This window comes from Lissotriton helveticus, chromosome 3_1 (genome assembly GCF_964261635.1).
Source record: "Lissotriton helveticus chromosome 3_1, aLisHel1.1, whole genome shotgun sequence".
NCBI classification, from domain to species: Eukaryota; Metazoa; Chordata; class Amphibia; order Caudata; family Salamandridae; genus Lissotriton; species Lissotriton helveticus.
In genome coordinates, this window is record NC_136061.1 from 642,521,929 (window position 1) to 642,549,769 (window position 27,841).

Here is a 27,841-nt window from a genome sequence, read left to right on the forward strand (position 1 = left end):
CACACAATTCAATTGTGAGAAGGAGAAGGAGGTGGGGCGCTGGTGCTACACAGTGAGGACCTTCCCTCTGCGAGGGCTTGGTGGCTGTTTGTTGCCCTGGGCTGTGGCAGAACTGCAGAGCTGACAATTCATTTGTGAGTAGGAGGCAGGACACTCATACTACAAAGTGATCTGGACCTTCCTGGAGCAGAGGACATGTGTTGCCTTGGGCTGTGCCACATCTCCAGGGCCCTCAATTCAATCCTGAGGAGGAGGAAGTGGAGGCGGGGGACTCATGCTATAAATTTCACTGCAACGCCCTGCTGCACAAGATGCACGGCTGACAGTGTGTGCCTGGGGCCATGGCAGGACTCCAGAGCTCACAATTCAGTTGTAAGTAGAAGGAAAGGGGGCACTTTAGCTACAAAGCCTTCTGAACCTTCCAGCTGTGCTGTATGCATAACTGTTTTTGCCTTGGGCTATGGCAGGACTACAGAGCCCACAATCCAATCATGAGGAGGAGGAGGCAGGGCACTTGTGCTTCAAAGTGCACCGGATCTTCCCGCTGTGTGGGAAGCTAAACTGTTTGTTGTCTGGAGCTGGGGCGGGATTCATGAGCCCACAATTCAATCATGGGGAGAATGTATGGCACTCATGCTACAAAGTGCCCTGGACCTTATGGCTGCGCAGGACGGGCGGATGACTATTTGTTTTCTGGATCTGTGGCAAGACTCCATATCCTTAACTCAAGTGTGAGGAGGAGGTGGTGTGGCAATCAAGCCATGAACCGCGCAGGACCATCCTGCTATGTTGGATATGCGGATGACTGCTTGTTCCCTGGGCTGTGGCGGGACTCCATAGCCCAACATTCAAGTCATGAGGAGTAGTGGAGGAGGTGAGGCACTTGGACTACAAAGCAAATTGCAACTTTTCCCTGCACAGGACACTGTGCCAGCTGTTTGTTTCATGAAGCTGTGGCACGACTCGCACACTACAATGTGAGCTGGACCTTCTAGCTGTGCGAAACACACCCGGGCTGTTCGTGGGCCCATATGAGCCCATCAGAGTCCAGCTGGGCTGGGCTACTCTTCTTGACTTCTGGATTTGATTGTTGTTTACATCTGAGCAGAACTGGTAATGGGTAAGAGGAAAACAACAAGTGTGCTAGGGGGAAAGGACTGTGTGCCAACATCAGTTTCTAATTTTTTAACAAGTGCAATGGGGGTGAATAACAAGGAAGTGGTGACTGGGGAGGAAAGGCATTGTTCAACACAACAACCCATATTAGATTCTAATGTATCAGTAATTGCATCTACCTCGCCTCCCTTTGGCCCAGGTATTGGGCCAAGAAATACCAAACTAAGAACTTCTGTAAACAAGGCGTTAGTGCACAAAGATGTACTGTTAATTACCCCAGAGCTCTTTGTCAATCAGTGAACAAAAGAGATTGCTTTCTGAATACAATAAAAAAAACTATATTCAATGTGGCTGCATCACACTGGATTCACCTCCAAAGGGTTTGTGGGGTCCGTTAGTAGGGAGGAGATAAAATGTCTGCAACAGTGGTTTTTTGATCAACTGGGCAGCCATAAAAACACTATGTGGCTTATTTACAAGCTCTTTGCGCAGCCAGTAGGTCACTTTTAATATGGGAAAAAGTGATGTACCGGTTATACTATACGTGAAAGACACACAAAAGGTGATGGGAGGAATGCTTGCAATAAGTCCAACCTCGGGCAACCGCTTGGGAAGAATTCCTACACATCCTTCTTTTGCCCACAATGCCACCTGAGTTTGACCCCAGACATATGCAAATCAGTCTTTAACCTGCTCCAGTAGAAACTGTCCAGCCCGATCTGCCAATCGGAATCTGCCCAAGCTACCCAAGACTGGTTTCACCCTGATTGGGGCTCTTCAGTTGGGTGTAGCATGTGTAGTATATTTGACTCTGAGTTGGATAAATTAAATTGATTTCAGCTTGACTAAATTTATTGACTAAGTTAGCTGCTCAACTGATGTTTGTTCTAAAAACTTACCCCCTCATACACGCCAAGTCTTAAGTCAGATAAGATCATAGAGCAACCTGGACTATCTGAATATGATTCCGCTAATTACCTAATTGGTTCTGGCACAGTAAGATTGGCGTGTAAAATGGAAGGACAAACTCTTGGGTAAAGCTCCAGCTATGATGAGAAAACATCAAAGTACTATTCCTTTTCCTTCCTCGACATCTGTGGCTTTGCAAGATACCCTTGTTTACCTACAACTATCACCTGAGGCCTCTCCATTTGTCTTTGTGCTCGAGGATATTAATCCCCTACGTAGTAAACAAAAATAGGATTGGCTTGAATTAAAAAATTGGGGGGCATATCTACAAGGCACAGTGGTAGCATTATCGCCGCTTTAGCGTCTGTTTTCGGACGAAAAGCGGCAATAATTCTATTGCCCTATCAGCATGGACATGCTAACGCGTGAATCCGTGCCTTTGTGCCCATTTTCTTTGTGCCTTGCATCGCTAATGAGATGCGAGGTAGGCGTTCCCGACTGAAATTCAGCGGGAATAATCGTTAACACGGCTACTCCCTATTACATAGGAAATTGCAAACACGTTTAGTGACATTAAAAGGAGCGCTAACCGGGTATATAGCTGGTTCCTTACGCCTGCTAATTTCCCGACTTAGCTATATGTTAAATGGGAGGTGGATCATAATGCTAAATCCACTTCTCCCTAATTACAATGTTTTCTCTGACTAGTTGTCATATCGCTGGTAATCCAGCGATATTTCCAGCTTATCGCTGCTATTTGCGGGATTTCTATCACCTCAGTGATGCGTGTTGTAAATATTGCGCTGACCGGGCGATAGAATCCGCTGATAGGCGGCGTTAGGATTTTGCACGCTAAACGCGGTCAGTGATAATTATCTGCCGCTTGATGATATGCTCCTGGGTGACTCGTTGGATGTCGAGTCAAGTTGGCTTTAGCCAAGCACTCTATGATGAGATTATCATGTTCAGTAAATGGGTGCAAGCCCTCTGCAGGTGACTGTGTGGTGGTACATTGTAAAAAAGCTGCTGTTGCGGACAATTTATTATGCAGACTAACTTTAGTGAATGATGATTACAGCTAAATTAGAGCAGTTCCCGTATGCTATTCTGTAGACCAGCTGACTGCTCTAGGCCTAGGCACGGATCCTGGCACGCTTGTCAAGTTTTTAATACAGCTACTTCGCATTTTTTTGTACCACTTACTTATTTTCCTTCACAACCAGTCCACCCGTCCTTATTTTTGGATATTACTGGCTTTAGAAGCATCACCACTCCAGATTTGATACTTTTTAATCAGACTTTGTGTGATACTGTTAAATTTGCTTCTTGGAATGTGACAGGGATTGGTACCAAACTGTTTAATTCAGATTGGCTCACATATGTGATGCAATTTGATCTTATATTAGTTCATGAAGCCTGGTCCCTAAAATACATTCTTTGTTCACGGGTATTATTCATTTTATACTTTAGCCACTCCGTCTACGATGGGCAGAGCCAAAGGTGGATTGTCCACTTTTGTGTTGGTTCTCTACACACTCACGTTTTTTTGGTGTCTCCGTTTTTTACGTTGCAACATATTTAATTTGCTGGACCCCTGAATCATAAGTGGATCAACTTTTTTGATATTAATTTTGATCACCAAAATATGGACATCATTAAGTCCCTTGATTGTGATGTGGACCAATATATATCAGAAAAACGATATTGATTTTTCTTTATTTGCGCTGGATATTTCAATTCACAATTATGTAACTTCTCTAACACAGATTGTGGATTCACCAATATGAGTGAGGAGGCCAATCTCATTTTAGCCATGATCCCTATGCTAAGGCACTAAACAGCCTCTTGATGGAATATAATCTTGTCATAGAACTGAAAGTTTGCCCTCATTTGCTTTCATTGATCCCTAAATACACAGGTTGGGGGCTTCTAGTACTATCAATCATTTATGTTTTCTGAGGATATGGCTCCTTTTATGTCTCATTTTCTGGTTGTCCCTAATTGTACAGGTGACCACAATCCACTAGCAATGCAGATATGTGTGGGACAAAGCCTTAAAACTATAACAGAGAAAACCCCAAAGTCTAACTAGTTGGAAATAAAGGGGTTATGTTGAAGTGGCCAAAGGTTAACCCTACTCGCCTGCCATCTGAGTTGTTTTCTGTAAGTGCAGGGGGTTGTGGGGTGTCTATAGATCAGAATTAATTTGTCATTTTGATTGTAAGCTCCTTTGATTTACCTTGTGGCTCTCTCGAATCCTGCTTAACCACCTCTTCAGGTTCGTCCGAGTCCAAGCCCCAAAGTTGGGTTGACTCAGCTTGTTCCCTCGCACATAGCAACCTTTTGTCCACTTTAAAAAAGTCACCTGAAGTACAAATAGAAATTCAGGCTGGTAGACAATAGTGACAAAACTCCACCAGACCATTGGTGGTACGGGAGTGTTTGGGCATTCACTTACTTTGGGATACGTTTGGACTTTGCTGTTTGTTTGGGTCACTGACAAACTGTTCGAGACGCAACAATTTGATAGGGCGTGATAGGCTGTTTTAAGGGTTGCAGCTAAATTAGATGGAAAGCCTATCAGGGATATTAAATTTGATTGCAGTATGCAAAAGCATATGCTTACATGTGGATACGCATGGTTCTGGTCTTTGGAAATGTTCAATAATAAGTATTTTTCAGGAGGCTGAAAACAATCCTGAATCAAATAAATGCTTCTATAAAAGTTAGAATTAAACACTTGTTCTTGATCACTTTGAGAAGTTAAGGGTTTCCAGACAATATTGTAAACCGTTGTAGATAACTCAATTCATTATATTTACTTTGGCAGCTATGGAACCCTGCAAAACCAAAGGGGATGATGGACGGAGTGTTGAACATTGCAAACACTCCCCCCCAGTCAACTGATCTGGGTTTAATCCATCATCATTCTTTAGCTCACTCCACGACCCCAGTTCAGATACGGCCATATGCAAATCAGTCTGACCCTGTGCCTCATGGGAACAGTCCAGCCCGAACTGCCAAGCCATGCATTCCCTGGACCAGAAACCAGCATCCTGGGACCGGTTTCTAGCTAATCAGGCATCATCAGCAAGGCTAGCTTGAATCCAGTGGCAAAGTGAGCAAGGGACCCACGTCTGGGCATACCCTGCCTACTCAGGGTGAACAAAGCAAAGGACGGAGTGTTAAACATTGCAAACAGTCAACTGATCTGGGTTTAATCCATCATCATTCGTTAGCTCACTCCACCGCCCCAGTTCAGACATGGCTATATGCAAATCAGTATGACTCTGTGCCTCATGGAAACAGACCAGCCCGAACTGCCAAGCCATGTCTTCCCCGGTCCGGAAACAAGCATCCTGGGACCGGTTTCTGGCTAATCAGCCATCATCAGCCAGGCTAGTTTGAATGGAGTGTCAAAGTGAGCAAGGGACCCACGTCTGGGACGCCAAATCAGGGCGAACAAAGCAAAACCAAAGGGGATGATGGACGGAGTGTTGAACATTGCAAACACTCACCCCAGTCAACTGATATGGGTTTAATCCATCATCATTCTTTAGCTTACTCCATCACCCCAGTTCAGACATGGCCGTATGCAAATCAGTCTGACCCTGTGCCTCATGGGAACAGTCCAGCCCGAAAGGCTATGGAACCCTACCTTTCTTTTGTGGTCAGCTGAGGACATAGATTCTGTCTTACTCTATTTAGGCTCACAGTTGTACACATTTTAGCATCGTTCCCTAAGTGTGGGTTCAAGCTTGTGGACATTCTGTGAAGTCCTTGTGATAATCAGTCCTTTAGCGCGCACATCAGTTTATGGATCTTTGGGTAAATATTATACGGTACCCAGGAAAAAGTGCTCGCTATCAATACTTCACACTTTAAGCATTAGGCAATATACCACAGCACTTATGTTTTTTACAGCAGCTTTTCTCTAATATTATTTGCCTGGCTGCAATTTATGTTGTAGAGAGTGCACTTAGAATTAGAAAGATTTTATAGGTTATCACTGACTGATTATCTACGTATAGAGGAAAAATTGTAGTGTTTTTAGATTTTGTAGAGTCCTATTAAATATAATTATTATGATGTTTATTTTAATATTTTGAAAGATCAAACATATATAAAAGTTTCTGTGCTGTTTGTGTATCTTTTATTGTTTAATCAAACTGAATAAAGTCTTAATTAATCGATCGATTGATTGACTACGTGTGTTCTCACCATTAAGGGAAAAACAGAGGTAAAGACAGACTGAGACTGATGCACAGATTAACTGGACAGTTGGAAGGATTTCTATAAATGAATATAAAAAGAGACAGGTAGACAGAGAAAGTGGCTAGGGATATACAGACAGAGAGAAAGCTGGATGTGCCGACGCATGTATAGGAAAAACGATACATTTGATTGTACTAAAGTCTATTGTCATTTTCTCTACAACAGGGTGACTGTAAAGCAGCACGAACACATGTAGCTGGTAAAATATAAGCCAACTAAAGTGAGTGTGTGATTTGTCTCGAGGGGTTAATGCTCACTGCAGAGTAAATATCTTTCCAAGTTATTAGTTCTGAAAGCTAAATGATCAGAATTGTTTTGCTAATGGCTTTTTCATTTATGTCTCAGACTCTCCGATGTAGCAGAGATGTGTGGTGATGATGACTAGAAATCTGCCTACATCCCCTGTGGACATTGCCTCACTTGCTAGCTCTTGTATCAGAGGGACAGATGAGGCTAGCTTTTATTTGAACAGTTTTTATAAACGTTCTTATTATGTTTTTGAAACATTATAAGGAGCATTACGGATTGTGAACAAGCGCATCAAAGTGCATTGCATAAGAAGTACCGTTGCAGTCCAAAGCCATATCAGATTATTGCATACAGTAAATGCTAGACGGTGCCGTCGGGTGGACCTAAAAGCTTTAAGTTGCCCCTGTGGTTGTTGTTTCCTTATTCCCACCCATAAGCCAGACCCCCCAGGATATAGCGGCATGGATTAGCAAATTTAGCGGCACAAAAATGGAAATTTAGCGGCACAAAAATGGAAATTTAGCGGCAATTTTGCGGCATTTTATTTGGCCCTGGACCTTGATAAAGCGGCCTCCAGTGACCCCATTTGTCACCCGTCCTTCCTTACACTCTTTCTGCCTCCCATTTCTCCCTCTCTTAGTTGTGTTTTGCCGCTTTTAGCTCCTCTATCTTCCTTCCTGTTACACTCTTTCCACTGTCCCATTCAGCTTTCTGTTTCTCATGCCCCTTCCTTTCTGTGCCTCATTCACTCATCCTCTCTCACACACACACACATCTTTCTCTCCTTATCAATATCTCTCTCATCAGCCCAGTCTCTTATCCCCTGTCCCTCTCTCTTTCCATCTTCGGATCTCTCTAGCACCCTGCCTCTCTAGTTCTCTCTTGTCTCCCTCTCTCCCTTCCTCGCCCTCTCTTCTCTCTCTAACTCTCATACTTTCGTTCTTCCAGACACTGTCTTTCTTCCCCTTCCTCTCTCGCCCTCTTTCTCGCGCATTCACCCTCCCTCTTTCTCTCCTGCTCACTCCTCGCTACTTTTCTCCACCTTTCAGTTTCATTCGCCCAGTTTCTCTCACCCCATACTACCCTTTCCTTCTTTCCCACCTCTATGACTTCTTTGCTCACCCCCCCCCTCTCTTTCACCCCTTCTTTCTCGTCTCACCTGCCCCATACCCTCAGTTTTCATTCTTGCTCCTCCTCTTTACCTTTGCGCTCCACCTTTCACCTTCATCCTCCCAGTTTCTCTCACCCCTACCCTTTCCTTCTTTCTCCATCTCTCTGACCTCTTTTATTCACTCCCCCTCTCTTTCACCCCTTCTTTCTCGTCTCACCTGCCCCATACCCTCAGTTTTCATTCTTGCTCCTCCTCTTTACCTTTGCGCTCCACCTTTCACCTTCATCCTCCCAGTTTCTCTCACCCCTACCCTTTCCTTCTTTCTCCATCTCTGTGACCTCTTTTACTCACTCCCCCTTGGACCCCTTCTTTCTCTTCTCACCTGCCCCATACCCTCAGTTTTCATTTTGGCTCACCCTCTTTACCTAGCGCTCCACCTTTCACCTTCATCCTCCCAGTTTCTCTCACCCCTACCCTTTCCTTCTTTCTCCATCTCTCTGACCTCTTTTACTCACTCCCCCTCTCTTTCACCCCTTCTTTCTCGTCTCACCTGCCCCATACCCTCAGTTTTCATTGTTGCTCCTCCTCTTTACCTTTGCGCTCCACCTTTCACCTTTATCCTCCCAGTTTCTCTCACCCCTACCCTTAACTTCTTTCTCCATCTCTGTGACCTCTTTTACTCACTCCCCCTTGGACCCCTTCTTTCTCTTCTCACCTGCCCCATACCCTCAGTTTTCATTCTGGCTCACCCTCTTTACCTAGCGCTCCACCTTTTACCTTCATCCTCCCAGTTTCTCTCACCCCTACCCTTTCCTTCTTTCTCCATCTCTCTGACCTCTTTTACTCACTCCCCCTCTCTTTCACCCCTTCTTTCTCGTCTCACCTGCCCCATACCCTCAGTTTTCATTCTTGCTCCTCCTCTTTACCTTTGCGCTCCACCTTTCACCTTCATCCTCCCAGTTTCTCTCACCCCTACCCTTTCCTTCTTTCTCCATCTCTGTGACCTCTTTTACTCACTCCCCCTTGGACCCCTTCTTTCTCTTCTCACCTGCCCCATACCCTCAGTTTTCATTCTGGCTCACCCTCTTTACCTAGCGCTCCACCTTTCACCTTCATCCTCCCAGTTTCTCTCACCCCTACCCTTTCCTTCTTTCTCCATCTCTCTGACCTCTTTTACTCACTCCCCCTCTCTTTCACCCCTTCTTTCTCGTCTCACCTGCCCCATACCCTCAGTTTTCATTCTTGCTCCTCCTCTTTACCTTTGCGCTCCACCTTTCACCTTCATCCTCCCAGTTTCTCTCACCCCTACCCTTTCCTTCTTTCTCCATCTCTGTGACCTCTTTTACTCACTCCCCCTTGGACCCCTTCTTTCTCTTCTCACCTGCCCCATACCCTCAGTTTTCATTCTGGCTCACCCTCTTTACCTAGCGCTCCACCTTTCACCTTCATCCTCCCAGTTTCTCTCACCCCTACCCTTTCCTTCTTTCTCCATCTCTCTGACCTCTTTTACTCACTCCCCCTCTCTTTCACCCCTTCTTTCTCGTCTCACCTGCCCCATACCCTCAGTTTTCATTCTTGCCCCCCTCTTTACCTTTGCGCTCCACCTTTCACCTTTATCCTCCCATTTTCTTTTACCCCTTCCGTTTCCTTCTAAACGCCCCACTCTCCCTTGCTTTCACCCCTTTCCTCACACATGTGCCCCCAGCCACTCCTCCTTTCTTTCACCCCTTTCTTCTCCTCACACGTACCTCCAACCCCTCTTTCTCTCTCCCTCCGGTCTGTGATCCTCCGTGCAGGAAGCCGACTGTCTGATGAAAGCTTGCACCACCGCAATCCCCTGACACCTGCCAGAGCCGAGGATAACAGGCGGGGGCGTGAAAAACTAAGCCTCATTAACAAGTGAAAGGTCTTTAAATGACCTGTGAAGTACTCGGGTGCGGCTGGCAGTTTTGAACTGCCAGCCGCACCCGAGTACTTCACAGGTCATTTAAAGACCTTTCACTTGTTAATGAGGCTTAGTCTGACTCTGTGTGTGTGTCCCGGGAAGCTGCTGACACACACGAGTGGGGGGGGGGGGGGGCGGCGCGCACAGCCAGGCATTCTTTGTTTTGCTGTCTCACTTGTTAATATCGCGGCCAATATGGTTTTTATCGCGGCCATCGCGGTAATCTGCCGATTTCGCAATTTTTTCGTGAATCGCGAAATCGCGATAAACTGGAGGGTCTGATAAGCAAAACTAAACTGTTAAATTGGGACAAACAGTGGTGGGGGAGGGGGGGTGGAGGGCCGCACGGAGAGGGAGGGAGACCGTGCGCGGTTCTAGTTCCCCGTTTTCAATATGGAGCTCAAGACTGGGCTTGGGAAAACTGTACTATGGTTCGTCATTGTGTTCGTCAGTGGTGTGGCTGATTATGTATTGGGGAAGCGTAGCCCTCCTAGGGATGGGTAGTCAACGCCATGGAGAGGAGTGCCCCCCTTGGATATCACGAATGAGCCCTAAAATGGCGGGGTGAAAGGTTCTTGTCCGAAACCTGCAGGAAGTGTGGGATCAAAAGGGCCCATTGTTGTGAGATAGGGTGTCGGCGAATCTGACAATCCTGCTTGTATCGAATTGTTTCCTCCTTTGCACGGCCGTTTTGCACATCACTTCCAGCCATGCTTCCTCTGAGGGGCCTGTGGGGGCACGCCAGTGCAGTGTGATTGCGTGCTTAGCTCAAAGTAGGGCCAAGGCTGCGAAGCAGGTATGTGCCTTATGCTGCTTTCTGCAATTGAAGACGCCCAGTGAACAGGCTTCCGACGCATATATATCCTGTAGACCAGTGATCTCCTGCTGTGGCAGTGGAGCTGTGCTGGTGTTAGATAGGCTTGATGTAGGATGAAGACTTTCTTTGGGAATTCCAGGTCTTTTTCCCATTCCTTATCATGAAGCACTCTCTCAAACTCCTCCTTCCACTTTTGGTGAAGTTTGTGCCGCGGACAACTCACGAATAACCCTGTACAACCAGGTGATGAGGTGATGATCTGGTTCCATGGTCAGTATGGCCTGACACAATGGGTGTGTTGTTGGTTCATCCCCGGACAGATCCCAGAGGCACTGGCAGGAGTGTATGAGTTGCATGTGGCGGAGAACTGCACTGGAGGGATCCCGCTCTCCTCGGCTAGTTGGGGAGAGGGGAGAAGCTGGCCCTCTGAGAAGAGGCCTTCCACTTCAAGAAGCAAGTACCTGCTCCAGGCACGTAATTCCCCGGCCAAGTAATAGTCCCGTCCTCGGGGTAAGCTGCCCAGGGGTAGCAGAGGGGTATAGAGCGGAGTCCATGGGAAAGACGATGTATCCTAGCCATGCTAGCTTTCGCTATCAACTCTTGTATGGGGTACATCGGGATGGACCCCCAGTAGAAGAAGGGAATGAATTACTGGCAGGGACCCAACTTCCGAGCATGTCCCCCCAAGATAGCGCCGGCCAACCAGCGGGACAGCCATTGAAGTTGCGCCACTGGAAAATATGCTTCAAAGGATGGGGCTTACAGACCTCCCTGGTCTGTTGGCAATAACAACTTGGCCAAGCCAACTTGCCTGTGGCCAGCTCCCCAACTAAGTGAACAGAAAAGTGTATCCAGCTGTTTAAAAAGGAGTGGTGGGATGACTGGTAGTTTTGTGAAGTAATATAGGAGGCGAGACAGAATGACTATTTACACAAGGGCAATCTTGCCAATGGGGACTGGGGAAGTGTCCTCCAAAACCTACCTGGGAACATATGCCCATCAAGACCCTGCGATGGTTGCCATCATAATAATCTTACAAATTGCGAGGAGTATGTTATAGGCAAACTCTTAGGTAACAGGGGGATAGCACATGCCAAACAAGAAAGGAGTTACCAATGTGCCCCTCACATGGTGAAAGGTCTAGGCTAAGTGGGTAAACAGTTTTTTTCATCCAGTTGACTCGCGGTCCGGCTGCAGCAGAAAAGTCCACAAGTATGGCATGGAGGGGGTCAAGATCAGCCTTTCTGTCCCTTATGCACAGAAGCAGGTCATCAGCATACAGGGACACACTGTGAGTCTCTCCTGCTAAAGGATTTCCTCATTCCAGTCCCTTCTCCGGAGACATATGGCTAAGCGCTCCATTACTAATGCAAAAAGCAGGGGGCATCCTTTACGCATTACTGGGCCTATCGGGAAGGGAGCTGAGATGTGACGGCCTAAATGGATCCGGGAGGTGGGGTTTGAGTAAAGTGACGTTGTGTTCACTAGGAGCTTAGGTACCACCCCTATGTGGGTGAGTACAGCAAATAGGTAAGACCAGGTCAAGGTATCAAATGCTTTCTCCAAGTCAAGGAAGAGCAGGCACCATGGGGAAACCTACCCCTCACCTGGTCTTGGACTTGGAAGAGGTGACTAATGTTTTGGGAGGTGCTTTGGCCATTCTGATCTGAGTGCTCAAGCTCCAGGAGAATCTGAGCATCGGTCAGCTAGTAATTTGCCTAGGATTTTGTATTTGGCCCAAAGTCTGGCAATTGGCCTATAGGAGGCCAACTGGATTGGGCCCCTATCTGGTTTTAAATTCGAGACCAAGAGGGACTTGCGAAAGGAGTGTGGGAGATCACCACCTTCCAGAGTCGCATTGTACATTGTTGCCAGTCGAGGCACAAGGAGGGCTGAGAATGTATTACAGTATTCTAGAGGCAGGCTGTCTAAGACAGGGGTTTTGTTCCAGGCCAGGCCAAGAATTGCCTACTTCACGTCAGCCGGGGTGATTTCCGCATCTAGGGAATTCCTCGTGAGAGTGGGGATTCGAGGCAGAGGGAGGTCAGCTAGGAACTCTACTGTTGAAGATGTCAGTGTGAGTATGGACGAATATGGCTCATTACATTGCGATGTATTACATCGCCTGCTTTTACACTGCAGTTGTTACAACGACCGTGTTGTTAGTATGCAATGCAATTACATCGCAAGTCATTACAACGACTTGTACTAAGGGGCATGCTGGACTTAGGAATAGTATTATTTACTATTCCCGTTTGTGCAACAGTCGGAAGGTGTTGGAATTCATTTTCAATACCATAGCACCCCCTAGTGCAAGTCATTGTAGTGAATTGCATGTAAATGCATTGCGTATTAACAAAGCGGTCATTTTAACATCTGCGTTGTAATAGTAGCGTGATGTAATGACAGCGTTGTAAATGCTGTTTCCCATGTTGACCATGTTGCCAGTGGGAGCGATCATGTCCGTGATGGGACGGGACACTGAACCTTGCTGTATGAGCCACACCAAGAGTGTGCCTGGCCTATAACTCTCTCGGTGCAGCCTGGAAGCATGGGCCTTAAAATTATATTGCTTCAGGTTCTTGAGGAGGGCTGCGTAGGCAGTTTTCGCCTTTGCTAACTGGGGTATGGGTGGTGGGTCAGCATTGGCTGTCTTGCTGAGGGTAGCTAAGTTGCATTTGGCTGCCTTTGAATCTCTCTTAAGAGCTATGTGGAACCCTGAAATCTGTTGAATAAAGGTTCCCCTGGCCACTGCTTTACAAGCATCCTATTCCAGTGTCCTGGTGGAAGTTGTGTTTTGATTTTCAGCCCCCCCCCTGTATGTATGTCAAGAACACAATTTTAGTCCCTCCTTAATACCCATGGGTGTGCTGTGCTATATCAAGCTGGGCCTTATGACACTTGATATAGAAATAGACAGGCCAGGGAGAAAGGTTGCGGGCCTCACCAAGGATGCACTAATGCAGCATTGTGCCACTGTGCGTTCCTTAGCACAGATAGGTCACCGCGGGCCAGCTAAATGAGGGTGTCTGCCATATGTGGAGTCACTGTGGGAGGAGTTGGCAGGGCTCGCGTGCGGTGCGCTATAATTTGTTCCAGATTGGGGGAACTTTTTAAGGCCACTCGAGCGTTGCACTTGGTTGAGTCTTCTTCCTACGTCCCCGCTTGTTCTGAGGCACCTGGCCGTTAGGGATACGATCGGCGTCCAGTAGCCCAGGTTCGTTCGAGTGCTGGTCAGTTCAGTCCTACACCTCAGAGGGTCAGTGAACAAGAAGGCGGTGCTCTTAAAGATGACCTTGAGGCACGCTGGAAATAACAATTAATATTGTATTCCCCATTGACAAAGTTGACGTTTTACCTCCAAGAAGAATGAGCGCGGGCACTGCACAGCACGAGTATAGCCGGAGAACAGCATTATAGTGTAGTTCCTATATTCCCAATAGGCACTGTGCATTGGAATAATGTACACTATAGATTTGACATAGGACTGAGGTCAGTATGTCTCTATTGAGTATACTAAACTTAATTGTGAGTGCCAGCTAGCTCAGAGGGCATTAGAAACATTCTCGAATAAACAAGAAGGGATTATTTTCTGACAACTGCATAAACATGGCAATTTTGTTTCCCCAAGAATGGAAACATATCTTCAGAGTCGTGGAAACAATAGATAACTAGTTCACTCAGTCAATTGTGCATGCTTTGTTTCTACAGAGTTGTATAGAGATAGAGAGACGGGTGTTTCAATAAAAGGGGTTTATTGAACAGTCTTCTTTTTCATGCAAGAGAGGTGAACTGCTACAATCGTTAGACAGAATGCAAAGTATAATGCGTACAGCATAAACAGTAATATAAAATAATACTGTAATAGCGTTGTCTGTTGCTATGACATGTAAAAATACATACATAAATAACACAAGCTAAAATACTCAACTGGTGCTTTTAAAATATGCCTACCCCAATGTACCTAACCTAGGTCTAGGATCCAGGGAAGAAGTAGGTGCTGTATTTTAGCATTAGTTTAGTTTTGCCAAGAATTGCCAAAGGTTTCTCTAGGTTCTAATCAGCTCATACCTTAGAATGAGAGAGGTTGGTAGCTCTTTCATGGACTCGATTTTCCAACACCCCGCAAAGGGAGTCAGAAACACTGGAGCTGGATTCTCGGCAGAGGATGACAGCTTCTGGTCAGTGCGTCAGCTGGAGAGTTGGCTTCCTTCGGCACTTGCTGTAGCGAGATGCGTCGTGCAAGTAGGTAGTCGAACCGCACCGAACCACACCGTGCTTTGCTATAGCAACTGAAGGTATATTTATACCTTGAAGGTGTTTAGGAATGCCAGCTTTGACGTAAAGTCGGGCATATGAACGTCATTGATGAACCGCTAAGGAATAGTTGTTCATGCATAATAATGAGTTTCTTGGAGAAATCAATATCCAGGCTAGGGGAAGTCCCTTCTGCTTAAGAGTATGTTTTTCCAAGAAATCGTTGTGACGTAGATGAACGGATGGAATTAGCCATGCCTGTATTTGGGTAGCATGGACTATGCCTAAATAAGGACTGTCTTTTATGCCTATATAAGGGCAATGTGAAATGTACCTTTATAAGGGCATGAATCTGGAAATTCATTTGGAATCTAAAATCGAACACAACAGCATGAAATGCTTGTCTTCAACCTGCAGGGTTCCCATACGCCTAGCAGTGAGAAGCACCGGATCCCTGTCTTTGAAGTGGAGGAGTTTTGCCAGCATTGGACGAGGAGGGGAGCCAGGGTGCGGGATTTGTGCTGGACCCGGTACGCTCACTGAATGGAGAAGAAACGCGGGAGGTCTGAAGTTGGGGTGAATTTTTTAAACCAGGTCTGTATATACTCGATGGGTTCGGATCCTTCAATTTGCTCGAGAAGTCCAAGAATTCAAATATTGCTCCTCTGGGAGCGACCTTCTAAGTTGTCAGCCCTGTTCTCGAGGTGAGTTACACTGCCTTGAAGATCTCGGATTGCAACCTGATGATTCTTCTTAAGTGGTTGTAAGGCAGTAAGGGTTTTCTCGCCATCTGCAACTCTATCAGCGAGCTTGCGATGGTCATCTTGGAGAAAGGTTATGTCATGAGCCATGGTTCCAAACCTCCACCATTGTGAACCTGGAGTGCTCCATGGCTGCCAGCACATTGTTCATATTGTGGATGTAGTTAGGGTCTGCACTACTTCCTCCTCACTTTGCATAGGGCCACGTTCAAAGAGGTCTGTCGCACAGCGGCCTGCATCTGGGCCCTGCCGGCCAAGCGCAGTCTGCCCATGGTGTAGAGTGCTAGCAAAGCTCTGGATAAGGGCTACAGGAAGAGGTTTTAGGTGACAAAGATGCTAGTGGCAATTTTATAAAGAACAGGGCCCCTGAATATGAGATAATTCGCCACAACAGGGAAAAATAATTCTTGAAAAAGAAACACCTTGGCAAGGTGAGTTTAGCAAATCACAGGCATATCAACAACAATTAATCTCAGATGTGACCATATATATATTGAGCACAGAACAAACTATTATCTGATCAATTTCTTTTATTTTTCTTTTCTTTCTTAGATTGGAAAAAAGATGATCACTTTTTTTTAAAATGTTCTCATTGTAGGAATATTTCTCAATACAAAAGAGATCTATTCAATTAATAGCAAAACATTTTTTATATAAAAATAGTTATTGTGATATACTTACATTAAATACTGATAGTTTCTCTCACATTTCAAAATGATCTTATCTCGGCATATTGCTTAATTATTTACATATGAGAATATCGACAAATTAATTTCATCATGCAATGGCACAATCTGTTATACATCCAATGGTTTCAATATATATTCAACATTTTCTTGATATGAGGAGACTGGCAGATTGTGTTCTAGCTACACGCGTTTCGGCCTGCACCTTCGTCGGGACTCTGTCACAGATTCTTTGGCGTTGGCCCTGAATAGAGTGGCCTTGCTTATTCTGGTTTTAAAATATTTGTCGGCAATTGCTTGATTTCAACTTTTGGGAGTTTATTGTCCATCTTCAATTGAATGACTTTAGAGAAGCTCTTCTCGCTTCTGAAACCTAATTGGCTGTTTCTTCAATAATCTTCAAGCAATTGGCTGCCGCAGCTGGCTCTCTGGGTAGCCTAATGGGGAACGCCGGTAGCTCATCTTGGAGAAAGGTTATGTCAGGAGCCAGGGCTAAAAACCTCTCCACCATTGTGACCCTCTAGTGCTCTATGGCTGCCAGCAATTGTCCATCTTGTGGATGTAGTGAGGGTCTATACTCCTTCCTCCTCACTTCGCAGGTGATAACGGGCCAAGGAAGTCTGTCGCACAGCTGCCGGCATCTGGGCACTGCCGGCCAAGCGCAATCTGCCCATGGTGTAGGGTGCTAGCACAGCTCCGGATAAGGGCTCCAGGAAGAGGTTTTAGGTGCCTCAGATGCTAGTGGCCCCTCAGGGTTCTGCAGTGATGGGCTATGGCTACCGTGTGAGGACCCAAGCATCAAGGTTATAGTTTCATACAGCCCTCCACCGGATCTAGTGGCGGTCACAGGTTAATATCAGAGGTGACCGGCTGGTAAGAAAGTCATGTCCCTGAAGTACAGCAGATGAAGGGTCAGGGACGGAGACAATGCCACCTTCCAGGCCCGCACGTTGTGTGTGCCTTCGTTTATATGCCAATTCACTCTGCCTTGAGGGCGGATGTGTACTGACATTTAGAGATCCTTGTCTTTGGCGGTGTGCCCCCCTGGGTTTCGGAGGCCACCCCGGTAGGAACTAGGCAGTAAGGGTCGACGGCAGCCACTCTCCTCTTCAAGCCGAATGCCCTCACCAGGTGTCTCCACCAGCAGACCAGCAGGAGCCCCCGTACTTCGATGCCCATTCCCGATCGGGTTGAGTCAAGAGGGGCAGCGGGAGGCGCAGGCTATCAGCCCCCTGTCGGTGACCGCTGCGCCTCGATGCTGGCACTGCTTCGGGGGTCAAGTGCTACAATGGGCCTCGCACAACGAAGTACATGGGGCCTTCTCTGCTCAGGCCCAGGACTGTACAGTTAAAGTTAGGTGGGGAACCAGGAAGAGACAGGAAGAGAAAGGGCCTCATCTCCCTGACAGCATTCCCCCCTCGCCGTGCCTCAATTAGGTCACCAATTTAGGGGCCATGAACTCCGGCGCGGGCCCCCCAGCGAGCCAACAGAAGCTTCCCTGCCAAGTCCGGAACCAGTCCAGCAAAGTGTGGGAGAGTGCCGGCAAGGGGAAGGGGAAGGCAGGGCCCCAGTTCCCCTGGAGACGGTCCCTCCCCTCTACTTTGAATGTGGTGCTGACTCAGGGGCCGGACGGGGGTTTGAGCCTCCAGCCCCCACCCCGTCACAGCTCTTCTCATCTGTAGTGGCACTGAGTGTAGGTGTCCTAGGGCTGCTTACAGAGAAGACAGTGTCCCCGCAGGGCCCTCCAGTGCAGCTCCCCGCAACATGCTGTCACAGGGCTCTGGCCTATCAAGCAAGCAGACCTCAGACAGGAAGGCAAAAAGTGCAGGCTAGAGCCGGGGGCCACTGCTCCAGGATTCAAGTGTAATCTCCTGCCTCCTCTAAGTTGGGACACTGGGATATGGACCTAGATACTGGCCGTCAACCCGTCAACCCCCCACCCCTGATTACCCCTGTCTCGTGGGGGGCCAACAGTGCAGAGTCATCAGTAGCAGCGCCTCTCTGTGTCAGGCTTACGGGGCAGGCCCCACAGTGGGAGATTCAGCCATCGGGCAAGGCCCTTCCATCCCGCCGCGAATTCTTCCTCCTGCTATGGGGGGGTTCACCAGAGGGCTGAGCCGCTTGGTGGGGGCCCCTTGCAGCACCTCATGGGGCCCTGCTGAGGATTTGGGATCACTGCTTCCACTACTCTTTGGGGAAGAATCGCACCGCAGCTATGCGCCGCCATGTTGTGAGTCTCCTACAGCCTCCCAATGCCGGTTCGAGGACCTCGACAAGGGGGCGGCGGAGATCTTGGGACTCCTCGCAGTGTTTTCTTGTTCCCACGGTATACCACCGGACAGGATGGATGCCAAATGCAGGCAAGCACGGGGAGCTCTAGGGAGCCACGTCCGCCCACTTAGTTGAGCAGTTTGATAGTGTTTGAATTCACTCTACTGGACAATTCTAGGGAGGTGCTGATTAGGCCCGAGCAAAATTTTAATTATGCCAGAGTAATGGGAGTAATTTTGGCAAATCTACAACGCAACACTAATGTGGAATTACATGATTATGTCAGCTCACTTAATTAAGAGTAACTTGGGGCAGAATTCCAACTGCAGGAGCACAGGAACAACAAACTTAGTGAACTTGAGGCTGGTTTTCCTGTTTTGTTGCATTTAGCGCTGTTTTCTGAGCACAAAGTGCTTCCAGGGGTCCATTTTGCAAGTGCTTGTGCATTTCGCTCTAGGAAAAAAGCTTTAAATGCTGGGTTATGCTCCTTGCGTCATTTTCCTGGTCTTAACATGACAAAACGAGGAGAAATGCTTCATTTCTCCTCGTTTTTGCTTTTTCCATGTGTGCCTCCTTGTGCCGGACACATGAAAAAAGCAAAACGCCTTGGATTGTTTATGTGTAGGAAGGAGTCCCTTCCTGCACATAAACAATCTTTTTAAAAAGTGACATTTTGTAACTTCCATATGTGCTGCATTAAGCAGCACACATAGAAGTGACAAAACAGCATTTAAAGATTGTTTATGTGCAGGAAAGGACACCTTCCTACACATAAACAATCTTTCCCTGCACCCAGACACCTTTGCACTATGTGCAAGGGTGCCTGCATTGGCGCTATGCAACTAAGTGTAGCACCAGCGCAGGGGGAAACGCAAGGCTGCACTATATTCTTGTAAATATGGTGCCACCTTGCGTTGAAGTGACGGAGTGAGGCGTTAAGCCATGACAGCTAACGCCTCACTCCGCTACTTCATTGTACATTTGCTGCTTAGTGAGCACGCATAGCTGCTTGCGGCTGCTTTTCCTGTTCTGTTGTATTTAGCGCTATTTTCTTATCACAAAGTGCATCCAAGGGTCCGTTTTGCTCTAAGAAAATAGCTCTAAATACTGGGTAATTTTGCTGTAATTCCGTGCAATTTCACTACGGCAAATTACATAAATGACTCCACCCCTACTGCTGATCTCAGCTGCCCTTTAGAATTCACCAGAATTGCACACTATCTAAGACGTCAAAAAGCCCACGTTCCCAAAATGAACATCTCTCAGTGACACATGGCAAGGTAAAGAATTGTCAACTGTTTCAAATGTCAAGCAAATATTCAGGCTTGTTAATGAAAGCTTTACAAAATGTGATGCTCTGCTTAATCCACATCAAACTCTATGCAAGCCATCTGGTTCTGTTTGAAAAGACAACACCCCTCAAATCCTGTCAGTGGGACCGCCAGCTGGTGTGTCACCGCACCTCTGCCGCCACGCCCTCTACCCCACCCCACCCAGTCCAGGGGACCAGAAAGCTAGAAATGCAGTATAAATCCAATTTATTTCTAACTCCTTAAAAAATGGCTCCATGTCAGAGCAATATTGTTATTCTCGATTTTAATTTGGAAACCATGTTTAGTGCGCCCATTTTGGTTGAGAGTTAGAGAGAGACTCAATCTCCCATTGTTCTGCTGACACAGTAAAAACATTAAAATCGAGCAGTCTCAGAAAGGATGCTCTCTGTGCGAGGCAGTATCTCCCTTTGCTCCAGTTGGCCTATGCACATTCTCATGGATGTTGGCACATATCTGCCCAAGAGATTAATGCCCATGCTGTTTAATTATATTTGTCTGAGGATTTTTCTAATAGAAAGACGCGCTCCTTGGAGAGAAAGAAGGCTAATCATAAGATATTGCTACAGAAACTAAGATAAAAAGCACATTGCAGAAACGATCTGCACGGGGCTGGGTTTCTGTCACTTCGCTCGGCGCGGTGGGTAAACAAAGCAGATGACATTTCAACATCATTTTCAGCTCTGCTTGGTGAAAAGGATGCATAATTAGGAAATTAATCGTGGGACAATAGCTGTGTGCCTAACGGCTGGGAACCAGGACATCAGCGCAGCGCGGGATTAGCCATTGCAGCGCAGAACAAATAATGCTGAGAGCGTAGGCCTTCCTTCTCCTGCCACAGCTGCACAAAACAGAGGGAGGAAAGCAAGGTCAACCAAAAACAGTGGACACCTCGGCCATGATCAGGGCCGGACTGGGAACCACACCGCGGGGAGGGAGTACATGCACAGAAAACACTGATGCTGCAAAACCAGCCTCGGGTAACAAAAACAGCCCCACAGGGGTTCAGAATCGCCCCCCACCATGGTGTGTCGGTGCCCGCTACGGCCAGTCAGAGCCTTGCCATGTTTGATTATGTGGTAAATAAATAAATAATACCTCTCTTTTTGACTAGACATATATCATAACAGATAGCTCAATAAATAAGAGTCAAGATTCGAGGTAGTAGGAGTTTCGCAGGTTTATTACAGCATAAGGACAGGAACAGGACAACCTGCATAGGAATAGAATGACAGGGCCCAGCAGCTGCTGGGGCTGGATCTGGGATGAGCGCGCTGACTTTTAATAACAATACATGAGCATATATACATAACGCAAACACATAGCATTACATTGCAGTAGGCGTAGCAGTGGGTGGAGCAGAAGGTGTGACGCGTAGCAGTCGCGAAAGATAAGGGCGAAAGTAGGTGTAACTGGGCGTATACATAGACATGTGATGCAAACGTAACAGAATATGTCATGAATGGGGCGGAAACCATGGAGGGGGCTACCTAAGGAGCCGGGACCTCTAACCTGATGGTGCGCGCAAACTAGCAATGACGTATCACTAGGAGAAGCTGGGGGCTATGAACTCTGTGCTAGGAGCAGAGACTGAAGTCTGGAGAGTCAGGGCGACATGTACCTAAACCCTATCTAGTATCTGATGTTTAGGGAACATGTTGATAGGAACTAGAAGTTAGGAGAGGAAAGGCTAACTTGATTCTGAGACTGGACCATGCATTATTCTACATGTAGTGCGTGATGAAGAATATTAAATGACCATTAAATGCAGTATTTCTCTAACATGGAGACGTGAAGGCTAGACAATGACGGAAACTATTGATGCAATTCAGTAGCTTAGGAATGCAGGGAAGGAGGGCTGAACTGATAACTGGACTCATAACATATTCTTGGCAGACTCAGAGACTGAGCCATGCTGGGCCGGGCACTGCGAGGCAGGAAGTAAGTGAAGGGTCGAGGATACAGGTGGGGGCTGTATCGCTCCTCAGCGAGGCTTCAGGAGACAGGAGCTGAATCTGGTGTCCGGGCCCTTTTGAGGCCTGGAAACGGGGACTTTATAATGGGATAACGTGCACACTGAGAAACGTGGCAACGTAGCTTTACATAGGCCTGATATTCGTAGTATTCACGAGAACTGGAAACTGGCATACTAGAAGTGGACACAACTGTAATTGCGTCATTAATCGGACATGGGGAATGCATATGCATATTTAATCATGTACACATAACATATGATGGATGACACGTAGGGACACAGAACATGGCAAAATTTACATTTCCACATTCCCTCCTTGTCACTACGTTTCCATCAGGAAACATCAATATTCATGATACCATCTATCATTTCATACAGTATCATTTGCTCGTCTCGAATTATCCTGGAACGGGATTTAGAACGGGGCTTGGGACTAGGAATACAAGAGGTAGCACAAATGCCGCAAATCGCAGGGCCACATTGTATACAGAGGCAGCAGCTGAATATGATCGCTACTGCAATACCTAGAAAGGACAATATTTTCCATCCCCATGCGGAAATTATACTCCAGAACCAACCGGACCATGTCCAGGTGCCTGGATCTTGGTGTATCAGATGGGCAATTTTATGGAGTCTGGTTATAGCTGAATAAACAGACGGCGCGTTATTTGGAATGAAAATGCAGCAACTAGATCCGATGACTCTACAGGCCCCGCCCCTATCGGCCAGTATGACGTCAAGGACGAGACGATTCTGTAAAACGACAAATCTCATAGCAGATTGCTCTTCAGTTAAGTTACCTAGAGCAGAGGCAGTCTCATTTATTACAGCTTCAAGGGTTCTGGTTAACCTACGGATCAGTTTACTATTCTGGATAGGTCCTATAAAGAAGAAGAAACCTCTGTTGAAATCTGTATACTGTTCTAGAGCAGTTTCAGTATAATCGACAATTGGGGACTCCCTTCTATGTCTAATGTGTACTAGATGTGTGTTTCTGTGATAATCAGATGGGGCTAGAAAAACTGGTGGCAGTAGGAAGGCAATGTAACAGGTTCCCTCCCAATCGAGGGGCAGACGAACATATGCGGTTTGACCACAAATAAAATATGAATGACGTGAAGCTTTGAAGATAGATTTCCCACTGTCACTATACTTGACAATAGTAGTACAATCACTATGTCCTACATGTACGGAACCATAATTTCGGACACATAATTCGCCTTTGACTGGTAGTACTGAAATAGCAGGTAAGTCTGGAGTAGTAACAGACTGAACATTCAGGACCATAAAATTCGAAGAATAATTACCTAAATTATACACTTCATTTTCTAGATCTAAACCTGTTCTGTGGGGAAGACCTTGCTTGTCTGGAAAACATGTACTGTTAAGAAAAGACATATCTGTTGAGGATGACGTTAACGTGGACCATGCTCCACACGAACCATTATGTGAAAATGGATAAGGAAAAAGTGGCAGAACTCCCTTCGGTGTCTGGAAAGGGGGGAGTCGACCACACACCCAACAATTAGTGGCATTGCTGGTCTGGTGTGAGTAATGTAACATACGGATAAAGGAGTTATTTCGCATGGCGAGGCGGTAAGACAGTTCATGAGGAGGCAGATCACTAAACGTGTGCTCTACTGTAGCATTAGCAGACTTATTTACATGAAGAACTGAGAAATACAAGAAAAATGCATAACTGGTGCAGGAAAACATAATGCTGAGAAATAATATGAAACATAGAAAAACGATACATCGGATTGAGTTTTGACTAACTCTCTCACTATGGGGGTCTATTTTATACATGTCAGAAACAGTCTAACCGTTTCACCTAGGGGAGGACTTAGACAATCAAACTGGCTGACTTATTTTACTAGACCGTAGTTTCTGTTTATACTCCTGCTGCGGAGTTTTCTCTAACAGGGGAGGGGTTGTAACAATGTCATTTGCGGGACAGTCCTTTAGAACAATGCTTTGGCAATCCTTCAAATCCTGGGAAATGTTCTTTAAGACGGGTTTCAGTCCATTAAAAAGTTTAATATGAGAAAGGTGCACCCAGCCTTTGCGTCCTTCCAACTTCACGGCTGTACGGGTCGTGAGGAGGACCTGTCGGGGCTCTTTCCAACGAGGCTCCAGCGGACTTGATCTGTCAAAGTTGCGGACCATCACCATGGATCCTGGAACGATTTCGTGCGGTGCCACCTCGGTATTGTCTGGAAATGCGGCAGCAACCTGTGAACGACATGAGTTGAGGGCAGACATCAAGGAAGCTAGGTAATCTGTCAGCATATTACTTGAAACATCGGTAATACTTCGGGGTCTAGGAGTACCCCACATGTTAGGGGGGCGGCCGAAAACGACCTCATACGGGGACAGACCTGATCTGGAATGTGCGACCATGCGCATATAAAATAAAGCGACTGGCAGAGCTACTAGCCAGTCCACACCTTTTTCTTTACACACTTTGGCAATACGGATTTTCAGGGTCTGGTTATGTCTCTCTACGAGACCGGATGCTTCAGGATGGCGTACACAATGAAACTTCCACTGGTACCCTAACAACAGGGAAACATGCTTCATGAGTTCAGATGAGAATGGCTGACCGTTGTCAGAATATACGACTCTAGGGAGTCCATAACGAGGGAAGAACTCACGAACCAACTGCTTGGCAGTGGTCGCGGCTGTGTAATCTGGGACTGGATATGCTTCTGTCCACCTGGACAAAGCGCATACAACTACAAGGACATACTTGAAACCTCGACATCGCTCCATCTGAATATAATCCATCTGGAGAACTTCAAAAGGGTGGTCAGGGGGCTGGAATCCACCTTGTTCCACAGGGACACTTTTACCTGGATTAAACTGACAACATATCATACAGGTACGGACTTTCTGCTTAGCTGCAGCTCGTAAATGCTTGTTGAACCAAATGTTCTGGATACTGTCTAACATAGCTTTTTCTCCTAAATGTGCTGGACTATGTGCGGTATTAATAATGACTTGAACCATAGAGTCGGGGAGAAACCATGTGGCTCTACCCTTCGTTAACCATCCTTGATCTGTCTGGACCCCTCCTTGTTCGGACCATTTCTTGATTTCATCGGGAGTAGCATGTAACTGGATATCTATGACATCTTGTGTAGGGTCCTTAACTGTCATGCATGTAGTCGGATCTGGAGTATGTGTCTGTATCGGATTAACTTGAATGTCTGGAGTCTGTGCTGTAAGCTTGGCTGTGCGATCTGCTAGATCATTACCTTGGGAAATGGTATCAGTAACTTTCGTATGTGCTTTGCACTTCATGATAGCGATAGATGTCGGTAAGTGTATGGCATCTAACAGAGCTTGAATAAGGAGACCATGCTGAATCTTGGTTCCATGAGAAGTCATGAAACCTCTCTCCTGCCAGAGTACTCCGAAGTCGTGTACGACTCCGAATGCGTAGCGTGAATCTGTGTAAACATTAACTCTCTGGTTCTTGGCATGTATACAGGCTTGTGTCAGAGCAACTAGCTCTGCTGCTTGAGCGGACAGGGTATCAATACGGTGTGTTTCAATAACTTCGGTGTCAGTAGTCACTGCATACGCGGCGACTAGTTCTCCTGTACTAGTTCTCATACATGAACCGTCCACATAAAGTGTCAGGTCGGGATCTGGTAGCGGAATATCTGTCAGATCTTGTCTTGGCTTTGTCGTAATGTTAACTACTTCCACACAATCATGTGTGGCTGGATTTGAATTAACTGATGGTAACAGTGTAGCAGGATTCAGGATGTTGCAGCGTCTGATTTCTATGTGTGGCTGGAACAGTGTCAATTCATAACCTGTTAGACGTGCAATTGTCAAGTGCTGGGTCTGTGTTCGGTTCAGAAGAACTTCTACGGAATGTGGAACTTGTACTGTCAAGATATGTCCTAAGACTATGGAATCACTTTGTCTGATAGCTAGGGCTGTGGCTGCAACTGACTTGAGGCACGCAGGCAGCGCCTGGGCTACAGGATCTAATGTGCTCGAAAAATAAGCACAGGGCTTGTATTGTCCTGCTTGATCTTGTGTGAGAACAGATAATGCTGTACCTTCGCGTTCAGTGACGAAAAGTGTAAAAGGCTTACTGTAGTTCGGTGTAGCTAGAACTGGAGCTTGGCATAAAGCTTTCTTTAACTCATTGAAACTAAGTGTATGTTCAGATGTCCAAGGGAGGACAGTCGATACGGCTGCCTCCTGTGTCGTTAACTGTATCAGTGGTTTGGCTAGAAATGCATACTGGGGAATCCATTGTCTGCAGTAAGAAGTGAGGCCGATAAAAGCACGTACCTCCTTCTGGGTCTTGGGCTGAGGAAGACTCGCTATTAACTGGATACGGTCTGGTGTCAACTGCCTACCCCTCTTGGACAGTAAGTGTCCTAAGTAGACCACTTGCTGGACACAGAATTGAAGCTTAGAAGGGGACACCTTGTGCCCCATCTCGGCTAGGAAATACAGAACTGTCAGTGATGCTCGCTCGCAAGTACGTTCAGAACGGGCTGTGATCAGTAGATCATCGACATACTGGAGCAGGGCAGTGTCAGTTGGCATGTGAATGTTGTCTAGTTGTCTCTTGAGTGCTTGACTGTAAATACTAGGACTTTCTGTGAAACCTTGAGGAGCTCGTGTAAACATATAGCTCCTTCCATTTAAACAAAATCCGAAAAGGAACTGGCTGTCTGGATGAATAGGAACACTGAAAAATGCGTTCTTGAGGTCTATGACAGTGAAGAACGTGGCTTCGGAATCAATGGCTGTCAATAGAGAAGAGATGTCTGGGACAACTGGGTACTGAGGAATAATACATTTATTAAGCTCTCGTAAGTCAATCACTAATCAATATACTGGGGGTGCATTTGGATCAGTACGTTTCATGACTGGAATGATCGGAGAATTACATACATTGGAGTCAGTTTCTACAACCACTCCTTGAGCGATGAGCTCGTCAATAATTTTGGATAAGGCTGCTACAGCCTCAGGTGGCAATCTGTACTGTCTGATTCGTGGTAACACTACACCTGGCTTGAGAGTCACACGATAGGGTGTGATTTGCATATAACCTACATCAGTTGGACCTTGCGCCCATAAGTGCCGCGGAACATTAGACAGTCTTGAATCAAAATCTCGTAATACATAGTGACCCTTGAAGTCACGTAGGAACAATCGTATCCCCTCTGGGGAACAGCATATAACTGCACCTAGCTCTTTCAGTGTTTTAATGCCTAATAGATTTTCTGGACATGACTTAGTGAGTAACAGATCAGTAGTGCGGGACAATGGACCTACTTCTAGAGTAACTGGCTTTGAAATCTCATTTACGATAGGTTTTCCTGAAAATCCAAGGGAAACATTTCTTGAGCCTGAGAGCGGAGCCCCTGGAACTTCGGCGTGACTAATTGTGGTCCTACTTGCCCCTGTATCAATCAAAAACTTTCTGTCTTTCCCTAATACTTGACTATGAACATAGGGACCTTCTTGATCTACAGGTATCTCGATGAGAGGCAAGCCTACCTCCCTCTCTAGGCTGTTTCATGAATACTGCTGGTACTCTGGATACTCAGACTGTGCATACTGGTACATCTGCGATGTAACATGCTGTGTTGCAGCAATAGGCTGCGGTGCTGGAACTGTCTGTGGTGCATTCTGTGGCTGAGGAATCTGTGGGACTTGCTCTTGTCTAGGCGGACGTGGTCTTTCTTTTGTTTTACCAGTAGCTATGTTGTGTTTCAGAACTGCACACTCATTTATAAAATGACCTGGCTGTTTACAATAATTGCAGTTCCCTTTAACGGGAGCTGCAGGATGACTGGCTTGATTCGGACCCCTCTTCTGACTGTCTTGAGGAACAGATTGTGCAACTAGTACTTTCATTTTCGTGTCTTTCATACGTTTTCTCTCGTGTTCTTGTTCTTCTCTGATTCTATTCTGATGATACTGAAGCATTTGCAACATCTGGGACGGGGTATTAGCTTGCCAGGTACTTTCGACTTTCAAAACTCGATTCTTAATTTGTGGGCTTGAATTCTCGACTAATTTAGTAACAAAGAGATGAGGGTATGACTCGCTACTTGTCTTGAGGCCACTATTGATGCTAAAGCATTTTTCAAACCTAGA